The sequence below is a fragment of the Hermetia illucens genome, chromosome 2 (assembly GCF_905115235.1).
Source record: "Hermetia illucens chromosome 2, iHerIll2.2.curated.20191125, whole genome shotgun sequence".
NCBI lineage: Eukaryota > Metazoa > Arthropoda > Insecta > Diptera > Stratiomyidae > Hermetia > Hermetia illucens.
The window spans coordinates 53,679,310-53,695,568 of record NC_051850.1 but is presented as its reverse complement, the minus strand read 5'-3'; positions in this window follow the sequence as shown (position 1 = coordinate 53,695,568).

The following is a 16,259-nucleotide window of genomic DNA, read 5'->3' as shown; positions in this document are numbered from 1 at the left end:
CCCGCATGAAGGGAATGCTCCTAAAAAGCCCGGACCTGAACCCACGGGAGGAGAAAACCCGGGCAGGTCACAGGAGTGAAGGCAGGACCCAGGAAGCCCGGCATTAGCTATGCTAGTGCGGTCAAGGGCATTCGATTGGCCATACTGCCAAAAAGGTTTCCCGAGCAAATACTCACTCGGGAGGAACAGGAAATCATTGAGGAACTTGTCGTCAAGCAGATGATCAAGGGTTGGACGTCGAAACTGGTGTTCACCGCGATACGCTTTCGACCAGGCCTTATACTGGTGGACTGCGCGACGGAAGGTACCGCAGAATGGGTTAGAACCATAATTCCTAGATTGCCAGGCTGGGAAGGGGTAGAACTGTCAACATGTGCTGGAGATGATATACCAGGAGCCCACATGGTGACAGTTTTTCTGCCAAAGGCCGCGGCAATAGAAACAGAAGACCTTATGAGACTCCTAATTGCTCAGAACGAAGATCTCCATACTCGACTATGGAGAGTCTTCAGAAGCAAGGTGGAGGGAAAGGGTAAACTCCTTACGATCGGGGTAGATGACCGATCCCTAGAGGCAATTAAACGTCGGAGTTGTCATATCACCTACCGATTTCGCAACATACCCGTGCATGTGCACAAGGAAAAGCCAAGGAAAGAGACCTCGGAGGAGGCATCGGGTGGAAAACTTACCGAGGTCCCTGAAGAAGTCGCGGAAGCCATAGAGGCGGAAAGAACTGGACCAACCAGGGAAATAGACCTGCTGCCCAGTGAAGAGCAGAAGCTGGACGACCTAGACCTAGGACTCTTAGGGCTCGGGGTCGACAGCGACGCGCAGGAAAGCGCTATGTCGGAGGAGGAGGGTGACACTCCGACAGTGGAGAAGAGGTCCAAACAATAACGGAGCCAATGGCCAGCACTAGGATAGCCCAGATAAACCTCCACCATGGTAGAGCTGCATCTGCAGTGATTGCAAGGGCAAATTCCAAGGAGAACATTGGAATAGTGCTGGCGCAGGAGCCCTGGGTGTACCGGGGGCAGATTCGCGGTCTGCAAGGAGGAGACATGCAGGTAATTTGGGACTCCTCTTGTGAAAAACCAAGAGCTTGCATAATTCTCAAACGTAATTTAAAATAGATATGTCTTTCAGAGTTCTTAACCGGGGACCTTCTGGCTATCCAAGTCACATTGGAAGCCGGGAGGAGCACTCGAGAAGTAGTTGTAGCATCGGGATACTTCCCAGGAGACGAGAGCCGGGCTCCACCGGAACAAGTCGCAAAGCTGACGGAGTATTGCGAGGAGAGGGCGTTACCACTTCTTCTCGGCTGCGATGCCAACGCCCACCACGAAGTGTGGGGAAGCAGCGACACTAATCGTAGAGGTGAGTACCTTCTCGAATTTATTCTTAGTAATAAGTTAGAAATATACAACGTAGGGAACACTCCAACATTTGTGACCAGCACCAGAGAAGAGGTACTAGATATAACTCTAGGAAATACCCTAATGAACGGGATGGTCAGGAATTGAAGGGTGTCGGATAAACCCTCAATGTCTGATCACAGGATAATCAGATTCGGCATTGAGGGTAACTCCGAAATAAAAAGAATAATAAGGAATCCCAAGAGAACGGATTGGGAATCCTACACAACGCACTTGAGCAACAACATTGCCCACCTTCAAGGGGGCGGTGACATCAGGAGCGAATTGGAATTAGAAACGGTGGTGGAAGACCTCAACACAGTCGTCATTGACGCATATGAGGCCAGCTGTCCGGCCAAGACAATCAAGTCATCAAGGGATGTACCATGGTGGAACAGGAACTGAGCCAGAATGAGAACGGAGGTACGAAAACTCTTTAACCGGGCAAAACGAACCGGGGACTGGCGGAGGTATAAAAATGCACTGACTGCGTATAGCAACGCGATCAGGGAAGCGAAACGCAACAGCTTTAGGGAATTCTGTGAAGGGATTGAACAGATCACAGAAGCAACCAGGCTGTACAAGGCTGTAGCCAAAGACCTCTGTCTGCTTGAAAAAGGAAGAAGGGACATTCACCGAGAATGAGGAGGACAGGGTACACCTGCTTCTCAGAACTCATTTCCCGGGGTCCTACCCCTCGGCGGCAGGCGACAATAATCTGCCTGACACCCCAACAACGAATAAAAGGGGAAGGAAAGAAAGCTGGAAACTAGCAAAAGAGGTATGATCAGAAGCTAGGTTAAGATGGCCAGTGGGAACTTTTCAACCAATGAAATCTCCCGGAGTAGATGGCATTTTCCCAGCACTTATCCAGAGAGGCCTAGGAATTATCTTAGAGTCTCTTCTGAGGGTGGTAAGGGGGAGCATAGCACTGGGTTACATACCAAGGGCATGGAGACGGGCAAAAGTGGTCTTTATTCCGAAGGCGGGTAAAAAGGATCCTTTTCACCCTAAATCTTTCAGACCAAACTGCCTAACATCGTTCGTACTCAAAACGGTGGAGAAGGTCATAGACAACTATATTAGAACTAACGTTCTAAAGCGTAATCCCCTACATCACTGTCAACACGCTTACCGGGAGGAAGGTCAACTGAAACTGCTCTGTATCAGCTGACAGAGGTACTACGGGACGCCATAGAAACAAAAGAAATTGCACTATGCGCGTTTTTGGATATCGAAGGAGCATTCGACAACACATTGCACACAGAGATACAGGATGCCCTGAGCCGCAAAGGAGTGGGAAACACTCTGGCACTCTGGATGGGCAAAATTCTAGAAAGCAGACAAATAGAGGTACAAACAGGTACAAATTCTATTATCATGAACACCACTCAAGGCTGTCCACAGGGTGGAGTACTATCGCCGCTGATGTGGAGCATGGTAGTGGATGAACTCCTGGACATGTTAACTAATACTGGAATACAAGTCCAGGGCTACGCGGACGACATTGTTCTAATCTGTAGGGGCAAATATGAAGATACCCTATGTGATAGAATCCAAACTGGATTAAGGGTTACTAGTGCCTGGTGGAGGAAGGTGGGACTGCGGATCAACCCAACCAAAACCACCATAGTACCATTCACTAGGAGGCGTAAGCAGGATCACCTGAAAGCCATAACATTACATGATATGGAGGTGAAACGAGAAACAGAGGTCAAATATTTGGGAATCACGCTAGACCAAAAATTACTCTGGAAGACACTTGTCGGAAACACTTGTCGAAAAGCCACGAGGGCTCTGATGACTTGCAGATCCATAGCAGGAAAAAAATGGGGTTGCAGCCCGAAGATACTACTTTGGATATATACTGCAATAGTAAGACCAATGATTACCTATGGAGCGGTAATCTGGGCAGAAAGAACCCAACTCAGCACACAAGCCAGGGAATTACATAAGCTGCAAAGGCTGGCTTGCGTGTGTATCAGTGGGGCAACGAGGACATGCCCAACGGCATCCCTGGAGGTCCTTCTGGGATTAACCCCTCTCCATCTGCACATACAGATGCAGGCAAGGAGATCAATATTCAGGATGGCCGGTAGTATGAGTGAGGCGGGCAGCTGCCTAAATCGAAGGAAGATTGATATCCTTTCTAGGCGGTATCCCGAATTACTGATACCGAGGGACAACATGACAACGAGGTTTCACTTCGATAAGAAGTTTGAAACACGTTGGAGTAAGAAGGCAAACTGGGAGAGCGTGGCTGCGACATATGGCTTAAACCAGCACCTGATTACTTGGTACACTGACGGATCCCTCACAGCAGAGGGAGCGGGTGCCGGTGTCATTGGTCCAAGGAAAATGTACTTTGAGCCAATGGGCAGGTACACTAGCATATTCCAGGCGGAAATTTACGCCATAGACAAATGTGCCTCCTTTAATCTGCAAAGGAACTACAGGGGGCAGAACATAGCTATTCTCACCGATAGCCAAGCAGCGATCAAGGCACTTAGGTCCAACCAGGTGAATTCTAAACTGGTATGGGAATGCCTTGAGAGACTGAATACACTCGGCTCGTCCAACAAGGTCTGGATACTTTGGGTTCCAGGCCATGCTGGGTTGGAAGGCAATGAGGCAGCGGATGAACTAGCCAAGAAGGGAGCAGGGATGCCTTTACACGGGCCAGAACCCTTCTGTGGAATCGGAAACGGTTTCTTGGCTATGAATCTAAGAAACGAAGAGAAACGGTTGAGGGAACTATATTGGGCGGGCCTACCAGGGATGGAGCAGTCCAGGGTGCTTATTGGGGGATACGAACCCATGCGCACAAAGGATTGCTCACCAAAAAAAACCTCCGAATCATAGTGGGAATTCTCACTGGTCATTGTCGGCTGAACTATCACCTAGGGAAGCTAGGGATATCTACGGACACTGCCTGCAGGCTCTGTGAGGAGGAGGACGGAACCTCTATGCACGTCCTGGGACAGTGTCCGGTACTTGTGCAAAGTAGGTCGATACATCTGGGAGAACACTTAATACCAGATGCAAAGCTGAAACTTCTGGAAGTGGGGAACATACTAAAGTTCCTAACGGTTACTGGCCTGCTTGAGATACTATGATTAGCAGGTACACTATAACCAGTAAAAGGGGCACAATAGTTCTTCAAGGACGCGGTGCGACTTTCCTTTAACAGAATAATAATAATCTTTGGTATAAACTGATACTTTCAGCTCTGGATGGAAAGGGTACCTACCCCATTATACGTAATTTTCGTTATCTGCCGCTCTTCTTGCATTATAATCAAGCTGCTCTGAATAGACGAGGATCTGGTGGGCGAATTCCCTTTTCGAATTGACCCAGGACAATTCAATATGAATATTCTCACATTTGAGACATCAAACCATAATAGTGCCGAAACCATGGCATTTTAGAAAAGTGATGAACAATTGTACTGGGTTTACGATACAGGACATAACATATGCTGATGTTCATGCACTTAGTGAAGCTCTCTCCTTTAAGCGATATGTGCTTGTATGAATGCGAGTGCTCAAGTTGGCCAATTCAGAAGCTTATCAGAAGCTGAGCAAACCAAACATTTATCCAGCATTTCTGCTATAAACGAATCACAACAAATAATCAAATATTTGCTTATTCGCGTGCTGTAATCCGCTCCGCAGCGCACTGAGCGAGTCTGCGTTGAATTTTAATTGATTTTCACATCGAAAACATGAAACATTCGTACTCCCCCGCACGACGAAGATATTGCCAGCGGCAGGCCCTTTTCTGCAGAACCCTCAGGCATATATGGTTAATCGCCCATTCGCCATTACAGTCATTAAATCCACACAATGCCATCATAAATTGCTTCGCAGCACATGACTTTTGGCTGCTAACTGCTAATTGTGGCTTTGCCGAACGTGTCGAAAATATAAACAATTAAAGTTGGCTCATTTTGCAATGCGTTACTTGAACCATTATGAGCACGTTGTATGTACGCAGTTTTCTTCGTTTACGTGAAAAGATCCGCCGAGGGTGCTCGTATGTTGCGAGATTCAAACCTAATTGTGTATCATTATTAACAGAATTGTTGCTGCCAGAGCCATTACCCAGAATTCATTAAATTGACTCCTCCTAATGATCTCGTGGGACGCGAAAGTAGTAAAAGCGCCGGCGGGGGTCGCCAGGGGTACATGGGGTTCAGAGCCTAAGGTGCAGGTTACAAACGATTAGTCGCCGGTTTCGCTTGATGGACCACCGGACACTTTCCCCAACGCGCTCTGGCCAATAAATCTCTTGAAATTTATGCTAAATGCGACTGGCACCTTCTGCAATTTATTGCACCTGAGCCGGTCATCAGATGATAGCTTGCGTCTCTGAAATGGAAAACGCACATTTGATCCAAGTGCTGTTAACAAGTTGAATGCATCTATTCAGGGTCTAACGCGTATCCAGCCTGCTACGAGTTGATTGAGATACATGCGAGCCATTGAGCCCAGCCGGCTTGCCAGCGATTGATAGACTCGTTTTGCATACGAAATTTACAATGTTGCATTCAGCGTTGCATTCAGGACTTGCAACCTGGAGTCAATGGTTCCACTGTAGGTGTAGATTTCTTTTTCAAATAATTTATTGAGTGATGTCTGGAACTGCATGTGATTATCGTTATTCATGATAAATGCAGTGGTTGTTTGTTCGTTGCGGCTACTCAAGTGCGTTGCACTTATGATGCATAATCCTAGAAAATTAACAGTTTATGCACTTGTTGCTGTGGAAATGCCAGAAGCTCTAATCGTTTTGATTGTTTCGAGTTGCATAATATTCTGTTGATGATATCGAATTACGCTCAAGAGATGAGGGCAATGTGAACTACGTTATTTCGATTTATTTTCCAAACGGATTGGCTGATAACAAATATGCATCGCTGAAATTAGAGGCGATATCTATGTAAGAATAGTGAACTTAAATTTTAGGGTTGAAATGAAGACCTGAAAACTCCGGCATGTTATCTAAATATCATGCTACTCCCACGCCCAGGTAAAAGAGCGTTTGAGGCAATGTATTTAGTTCAATTCTCAATCAAAGAACCAATGATCGGGTAAAGTGAAATGAAAGTAGAGATGGACGCCTAACTTAGTGGATATAAGTAGGCGATACTGCATCCTACCTGATCACATCATCATCATCAACGGCGCAACAACCGGTATCCAGTCTAGGCGTGCCTTAATAAGGAACTCCAGACATTCCGGTTTTGCGCCGAGGTCCACCAATTCGATATCCCTAAAAGCTATCTAGCGTTCTGACCTACGCCATCGTTCCATCTTAGGCAGGGTCTGCCCCGTCTTCTTTTTCTAACATAGATATTGCCCTAATAGACTTTCCGGGGGGGGGGGGGGGGGATCATCCTCATCCATACGGATTAAGTAACCCGCCCACCGTAACTTAGTCGGAATTTATCCACAACCGGACGGTCATGGTATCGCTGATAGATTTCGTCATTGTGTAGGCTACGGAATCGTCCATCCTCATGTAGGGGGGCCAAAAATTCTTCGGAGGATTCTTCTCTCGAACGCGGCCAAGAGTTCGCAATTCATCATCGTAGCTGTTATCGGTTGTGATTTTTGACCCTAGATAGGAGAAATTGTCAACGGTCTCAAAGTTGTATTCTCCTATCCTTATTCTTCTTCGTGTTTGTGTTTGACCAGTGCGGTTTGATGTTGTTGATTGGTTGGTTTTCGGTGCTGACGTTGCCACCATATATTTTGTCTTGCCTTCATTGATGTGCAGCCCAAGATCTCGCGCCGATAGCCGCCTGCTCGATCTGGATGAAGGCAGTTTGTACGTCTCGGGTGGTTCTTCCCATGATGTCGATATCGTCAGCATAGGCCAGTAGTTGGGTGGACTTAAAGAGGATCGCACCTCTTGCATTTACATCAGTATCACGGATCACTTTCTCGAGGGCCAGATTAAAGAGGACGCATGATAGGGCATCCCCTTGTCGTAGACCGTTGTTGATGTCGAATGGTCTTGAGAGTGATCCTGCTGCTTTTATCTGGCCTCGCACTTTGGTCAGGGTCAGCCTAGTCAGTCTAATTAATTTCGTCGGGATACCGAATTCTCTCATGGCCGTGTACAGTTTTACCCTGGCTACGCTATCATAGGCGGCTTTAAAGTCGATGAATAGATGGTGCAACCGTTGTCTATATTCCAACAGTTTTTCCATGGCTTGCCGCAGAGAGAAAATCTGATCTGTTGCTGATTTGCCTGGAGTGAAGCCTCTGTTCTGGGCATATAGGGCCATCCGGCCTAGCAAGATAGAGGAGAATATCTTATAGATGGTACTCAACAACCTGATACCTCTATAATTTCTGCACTGTGTGATATCTCCCTTTTTATGTATGAGACAGATAACGCCTCGTTGTCAATCGACGGGCATTGATTCGCTGTCCCATACCTCGAGCACAAGTAGATGAACCACTTGGTGTAACTGGTCGCCTCCATATTTAACCAATTCGGATGTAATTCCATTGGCTCCTGGCGACTTATGATTTTTTAGCCGATGAATTGAATGATATTGAAATCGCTCAGTTCTGGGCAGGTTACTGCCGTTGACAGAATTGAGCGATTTAAATATCTCGAGAGGCGACTTACTGCCATTGCCAGAACTCAGCAATTTAAATATCTCGAGTCAATGTTATCAGCCAATGGAGAACTGCGTAATAAAATCGTTTCACGCATTAACGCAACCTGGATGAAGTGGCATTCCCCAACTGGTGTTCTTTGTGATCGACGTATCAGCGCACGTCCCAAATCTAAAATTTACTGCAACGTAGTCCGTCTGCCGCTCTCTGTAGTTCTGAGTGTTGGCCGACTATAAAGGACAATGAACGGGACTTGCGGTAATGGGGACGAAGATGTTGCATTAAACTGGTGGCGTGACACGTTTTGATCACGTCTGAAATGAGAATATCTGCGTTCGATATGGATTTGCACCGATCGTGGAAAAACTGCGAGAGAGGCGTTTTCGATTGTGTGGTCACGTAATTCACGCTAACGAGAATCCAACAACCAGTATTGGTCAGACCATTGAAGTCAATGGTAAGCAACCAAAGCCGGCCAAAACAATGGTGACTTGATACACTGGATGGGAATTTAAAGGCCTCGCGATTACATGCTGATCAGGCATTTGATACGATGAACCGAATCCGCTTGTGAACTGAAGGTTGATGAAAAAGATGTGAGGAGCGACGAGTGCACGACAGCTCCGTGTAATATAGCTAAAAGTTCCCATTGCCCTCTATTTTCTAGAAAGCGTTTTAAATAAATCATTTGATGGAAAGCCCTGTGTTGATAACGGTCAACCTCATACGCTTCACACTCTGAGCTTAATATTATTAGCAAATGCCAAAAATTTAACCAACATCAAATATAAAAAAGGCTAGGGAGAGTTAGATTCTTCTTGAATGGAATTTTAATATTTCACTCGAATGTCAATTATTCCCGTTAATTATGACGTCAGCATCTTATTTGCATGGCTTTGGAAGCAGTTAGTTCGCTAAGTTTGAACTGCTATAACTTTGGCGTTAGTGGCTAGATTTCCATGAAATTTTGCAAGTATATACAAAATATTGTTCTCTATGCTGGTGGAAGGTGAATTTAAGGGGGGGGGTGTTCAATAAATTTCTAAACTTGGTAATATACTATTAATAAGTTTGTTTGAGCAGATATCGGAATGAGACATATTTTGAGGCCTAGATTTCATCTAAGCGCATCACTCTGATTTTTTTTTCGGATTTTTAGGTTGGGTAGTTTCCGAAAATGATTAGTTTCGAAAAGCGCAAATCGTGACCTTTCATTTGATACCCTACACGACTATATCCGCTGAAAAAAATGTTTGAATCCCCTCATTGCATGTATGGGGAGCCTCCCTTTAAACTCCACCTAAATTTATGCCACTCGCTGTATGCGTGAGATTTCATTGTTCCCATCTGTCCACCAAATTTCGTTCGGATCGGTTTAGCCGTTTTGGAGAAAAGTACGTGTGACACACAGACATTGAATAAGGTTTTGTTTTGCACAAAACTTTAAAAAGGAAGGATCCTCCAGCAAGGCATTCGTCAACGATGGGATAAAGGGATCCTAGCTCAAGTTGGACAAGAAAAGAGCGAGGCTAAGCCAAGAGTATAACTCTGAAAAGAAATCGCCAGGAAGCGCTGGTAGTAACAGGAAAAGAGGACAAATCCTACGCTTTGAAATCGTACGCTAGGTTAAGGCGGGTCCTAAATTGAAGGAGCTCAGCAATAGTGGTACGCAAATTAGGCGAACGTAAAAAGGAGCAATGCTTTTCGAACTATCAAAGAAAAAATAGTATCACGGCGACTTACAAAAGAATTTCCAGGCTTCATTTGGCGAGGAACAAACCATCCGTGTAAATCGGCCAATGGTTATGATAGAGCGCAAAGAAATTGACGAGGTCATCCCCAAAAAGGAAATTTGCACATCGCCCAAAGACCAGTTGAAAATGGAGAACATGCGGGAACGAATATTAAGAGCCTAAGTAGAGTATGCTGTGAAACACAGACAGCGACACTAACCATGCCTCTGGAGTTAGCTTTGAAAGCGCATGATTTTACTGGGGTTAAAATCGATGACCTCTACATTTACAGCTGCTACGCCGCTCCAAGCATGATAAAATAAAAGTATTGCAATATGCAAGACAGACTAGCAAAAGACGCCACAGAGCACAACCCCAAGATTATTGCTGGCGACTTCAACGCTTGGGCCGTGGAGTGGGGAAGTCGAGAAATAAATGAAAGGGGAAGAATTCTACTCCAGGTATTCTTCTACATAACACGCATAGCGACTGTTAGAATAATAAACCCTGATCAGAGGAGACCAGATACCAGGGGGTCACCAAGATCAGTTACAAGACCAGAATTCCAACAGCAAAATTGATAAGCCTTACCAGAAGAAAAGTGTACCACACAGCAGCGTAATTCAGATTCGATAATAGCCTAATAGATGCGTTTGAGATAAACGTCAGCTTAAAACAAGGAGATCGGCTGACATCCCTACTATTCACTGGCACTGGAGCAGGTTGTAAGAAAATTGTCGGTGAACCCAAAAGGCATGCTGCTCTATAAGTCCTGCCAAATGGTCGCATATGCTAACAATGTAAACGACATGGTACGATCTTTCACATCATCAAAGAGAATTTTATAAACCTCGATAAAAAAGCAGACAAAGTTTATCTAAGAATCAATGAAAACAAGACTAAAATCATGACGCACACGAGAAAAATGATGCCGAAAAGATTAATGAGTAAAACCAAGAAAATGTAGACAACAGTATGTAGGCGTACAACTGACAAAAAATGGATATTATCTTGACGAAATAAAGCTTTCTACCCGGTCCTACCGATTTTAAAAGCAAGCTGCATACACACGAAAAAGCTATAATCAGACCTATGCTATCCTATGGATGTGAAACACGGACTCTAACATAAATTTCTTAAAAAGTGGTCAATACCTTTGAGAGGAGAATAATAGGAGCTAAACGAAAGGACCAATGGTGAATTAGATATAATCACGAGTTGTACCAAATATTTGATGATCCTAAAATCTCCGAATTGATAAAACTTCGAAAGTTGCAATGGACTGGCGACCTTCAGTGTAAGCACGACATTCAGATACCTAAAAGGGTATTCGAAGCGAGGACAGAAAGACAAAGACCGGTACGAAAACCTCGAAAGCGCTAGGTAGATTCTGTTGACGAAGACAACGCGTCACTGCTCGGATTTCAAAATTGGAGGACGCGATCGAGAAATCGAGATAGTTGGAGGTAGGATATCTTGAATGTCAAGGCCCGAAATGGGCGGTAGTGCTTCGACGAGAACGGTGAAAATCTAAAGTTTCGAGAATATGTTCCTATGTTGACATTATACTATCAGGCCTGGGAGATCACTTTGAAGGATTGCTGAAAGTTGAGTTGGAAGCATCATACAGTGAAGTCGCAGGAATGTGTCGTGTCCGAAGTATGTAGGTAATTTGCGATTCCTCTTGGTAAAAACCAAAACGTTGCATTATTCTTCAAAGCAAATTAGAATATAAGGATGTGCCTTTCAGAGTCCCTGATCGAAAAACTGGTGACTATGTAAGTTCAAGGTTACTATCTACAATCTGGCATCTGGATCCTGCTGGAAGTACTCGTTAGGCTGGTGAAGTTCTGTAAGAGGAAGGCGTTACCACTTGTCGATGACTGTGATGCCAACATAGATAATGAGAACTGGGAAAGTAGGAACACTAATCGGAGAGGTGTGTAAGCACTTGAATTTATCATTAGCAGCAGACTAGAAGTATATAATGTGGGAATCATGCTAGTATTCGTGACCAAGACCAGGCAAGAGGTGCTAGATATAACCCAAGGGGGATACGTGTCACAGAACAATAAAAATCGACATTGACGCAACGCTGAAATAAAAATAATAGTAAAAAATCCAGGAGAACTAATTGGGATTTCCAATATAAGGCTCCTGAGCAATAACATGGCTCATGTAGAAATGGGTGGCGATTTGAGGAGCAATCCACAGGGGGAAATACTGGTGGGAGACCTCAGTAGAGTCGTCATTGACGCATATGAGGGAAAATGTCCGGTTTAGAATGTCACTTCAGCAAGGGATGCACCCTGGTGGAAAAGGACTCTACAAAGAAAGAACAGAGTTCCGAAAACTCTTCAATCAGACGAAAGAAAGCAGCCGGTAGACGCTTTGCTGACACAATGACTTTGTGGTTCAAGACCATATTCGGTTAGAAGGCAATGCGGTCCAGCACTTGTGGAAAGTAGGTAGCCACTTGGGAGGATATTTAATGCAAAATGCTATGCTGCATCACCTAAAACTAGGAAACATCTCAAAATGCCTGCCGGCCTGATCGACTAGCGGTAGTTAGTAGGTACGCGATATTCATTAAAGGCGCATAATAATTATTTTAGAATACAGTGCAATTTCCCTGAATATCATTACTATTATTAAAGATGACAATATATGAAAGACATAATACCCCTTGTGATGAAAAGACATGGAGGAATTTGTCAATCAGGTAAGGAAGTAATAAGGAGTAGCGGCCTTAATAAAAATGGGGGCGTCCATTATCGTCTAGTGAATATCTCTATATATTAAAAATGAAAAATTGATTTCATGACAGCAGTGAAGCTCCTGATAGACCGTCGAGAAGAAGTTGTAAAAAAAGCACAGGGATCTGCCTCCGAAAATACCCCAAAAAGGAATTCCACGAGGTGGTAATCAAACGAACTGAGAAGTGTTAAGAAAGACGTAAATAAGTAAATGCGTAAGTTAGACAATTGCTGCAGCGACCACAACTTAGTGAAGTCAAAGCTTATTGCAATAACAAGAACGGCTTAAAGGAAAAAAGAAAATAAATCACGATAGACAGGTACTTACTTCAACCAAACTATCGGAGATATTTTGTGAAAGTCCTTCCAGTGGTCCAAAATAACATCAAGCCAGAGGACGCTCGTGTGTAAAATCTATACAGCTAACTCAAGCCGATTGTATACTTGTTGAAATTTTTTTGCCAGGCACTTCACAGCAAATACTAGTTTCCTGCTACGAACTGACGGACCACCGCCCATGGAATAAGAGATTTGGACTAGCTTATGGATAACAAGAAAGTAGACGAAGTCCAACATGGGCTGCTTGCAAAACAGGAGCACTGTGTAACAATCATCATCATCAGCGGCGCAACAACCGGTATCCGGTGTAGGCCTGCCTTAACTAGGAACTCCAGACTTCCCGGTTTTGCGCAGAGGTCTACAAATTCGATATCCCTACAAGCTGGCGTCCTAACCTACGCCATCGCTCCATCTTAGGCACGGTCTTCCTCATCTTCTTTTTCTATCATAGATATTGCCCTTATAGACTTCCCGGGCTGGATCATCTCGTAACCTATTAAGCCAAATTTTATCTACAACCTGACGGTCATGGTATCCCTCATAGATTTCGTCGTTATGTAGGCTACGGAATCGTTCATCCTCATGTAGGGGGCCAAAAATTCTTCAGAGGATTCTTCTCTCGAACGCGGCCAAGAGTCTCCGAGGAATACAGGACTGTCAAGATCATTACCTTGTACAGTAAGAGCTTTTACCTCATGGTAAGGCTTTTTGAGTGAAACAGTTTTTGTAAGCTGAAATAGATTCTGTTGGTTACCAACAACCGTGCGCGGATTTCATCATCGTAGCTGTTATCGGTTGTGATTTTCGATCCTAGATAGGAGAAATTATCAACGTTCTCAAAGTTGTAGTCTCCAATCTTTATTCTTCCCGTTTGCCCAGTGTGGTTTGATGTTGTTGGTTGGTTGGTTTTTAAATACCATGCTGGTCTCAATCACTGATGAAGGAGAAGGGCTTAGGGCAACGTAATTAATACAACACTTGGTAAAAGAACCAATGTTCGGAGAAAGTGGGAAAAATTATAGGGGCCCCCAGTTTAGTTGAGATAACTTCGCCATGCTGAATCTTAGCTCATCGCACCCCTTCGTCCAGGAGGTCTAACTCAACTGACCTGATCCTCCAGGTAGAGGGTTGGGAGCGATGAGCTTACAGCCCATCATCCACCAACAAATCAAACACCATATATAGAAACAGGATCAATAGCCTCGGAAGGATTGATGCCACGAAAACGACCGCTCTTGGATGCTGGAATGTTGGATCACTAAACAAATCTGGTGCTGCGAAAGACCTACTTCGATAAGCCAGCAAGTATAAGATCTGTGTTCTGACAGTCCAGGAAATGAATTGGAATCGTTACGAAAGAACCGACATGAGGTAGCACAAAACCTTCAAAAGTTGAAAGTTATTAGCGGCAGCTGAGTTTGAAGTCGCTTTCACCGTGGACCGCTTTCGCTTTCACCGTGGAGAGACTACAAAGACTTCAAACCCATACACGAAAAATTGTGTGCGCTTCACATTAGAGGAAAGTCAGGAAAAGGTATTTGCTCCCTAGCCCACAGGGCTAGGGAGCCACTAGGCTTCTCGGGGATTCTGAAGTGAGTTGAGAGACAATGTCAAAAACGGCGGGGCGTGATTGATACGTTGTACCCGAAAGTGCGGTCTAAACAGCCCACGCCAATCATATATCACCGAAACTGGGCACATTTACGTTGTATGTGCGGAAAAGCATTTGCAATGCAACTCAAATAAAAATATCTGAATCCGTTGCTCAAGCCAATATCGAGATATTAATTGTGATATGATGAATCAAAATACTCTCGTGTTGTGAAGGGCGCATGTATATAACGATGTAGAAGTGTAATAAACTATGTTACGTTCCCTTGCTTTTCACCAGCTTTTGCGAATACTTTCGTATTGATCCAGATAAAATACTGCAAAGTAAGGGGACAGTAGACATCGATTTGATCTTAAGCCAAATATCAAATAATCATTAGCAAACAAATTAGTTGGAAAAACTGGACGTATGGCCCATTTTTGAAAAAAATTATAATTTTGATAACACTTAGCACGTCAAAATAGGCAGACTGCGCGATTAGCTCAAGTGGTTTGCACTTAATGGATATCATTTAAGCTGCAGTATAAGAAAGTTCAAATAAATATAGCCGACCAACCCTAAACATTCTTTCAAAAATAAAAAATTATATTTAATTTAGGTAGAGGTAGGTAGGTAGGTAGGTAGAGGAAGGTCACTTATATTAAGGGACCATTCTTAAAAATTACTCGACCGAAAAATCTGATAAAAATCACAACGATGCTCTCACTTGACATAGAGGCTTCAAAATATCCCCTATACCGATATTTACTCGAATAAAGTTAGTAATTTTAACCACAGGAACTAATGTTAATATTCAATAGTAATCACTCAACTCCGCCGTAACCGGTACCAAGCTTCAGTTTGAATACTTGCACACCACCGCAGTGTCTCCGAGAGTATGTGGGGAAAGTGCAGGAACTGTGCAGTTAGGGATAAAATGCATCACCAAAAATGAGCAGAAGGCGAATTTTAAGGTCCGGTACGGATAACCGGTGGGAGCCGTCTGACTTGGTGATTGGGTCGGACTCCCGTAATGGACAGCACGGCGTAGCAACCACTAGTTGTGGGGCGGTTCGACGTCTAAATACCACGACGACCAAGAGCATTGCTCCATCTGTTTCAGCTGTTTCGCCACAATCTGAGGTAACCACTTCAGAAGGTTCGTGTAGGCAGCGGATGCAATGGATTGACGAGATGAACTTCTTTATCTTCTGCTCCTACTTCGAAATAACGACGGGGCAGGAACAACATCTTACCGCTCTTTGTTGCGTTTCCCGCAATTCGCGAACGTGACTGTGCAGGGAATTACAGACCAGTACCGCTTTCGTACTCGCTGTGACACAACTACGGCTATCATTAAGTAGCAAGTTGAGGTCATCGCAGAAACTGGTGACCGAAAGTCGATGCGGCAGAGGCAGCGGCATCAACAACACCACGCCGCACTGCATGCAACAGTTTCAGTATACGCCGAAGGACTCTTCTCAACCGTCCAGCTGAAGTCTCCGCTGAGGTTCGGGACGAATTCCAAAGAGTCTCTATAGAATTCTCATAAATTCATTGCATAGACCAGGCTCTATGCATCCCCAGCAACTCCGCGAATTCTGTTTCAAATCAATGATGAAATTGCATCTCGACTGTGTGCTAATATTTCACTGTAGTGACTATAGTCACTAGTGTATTGTGGTGAAGTTGCGGCTGCCAGATTGCACGGTCAGAAGGTTCGCTCTCGCGTTATTGGTGTGAGTGACCGAAGAAATAGACTATTGAAAATTCTTCGAAACGTCGGCGGG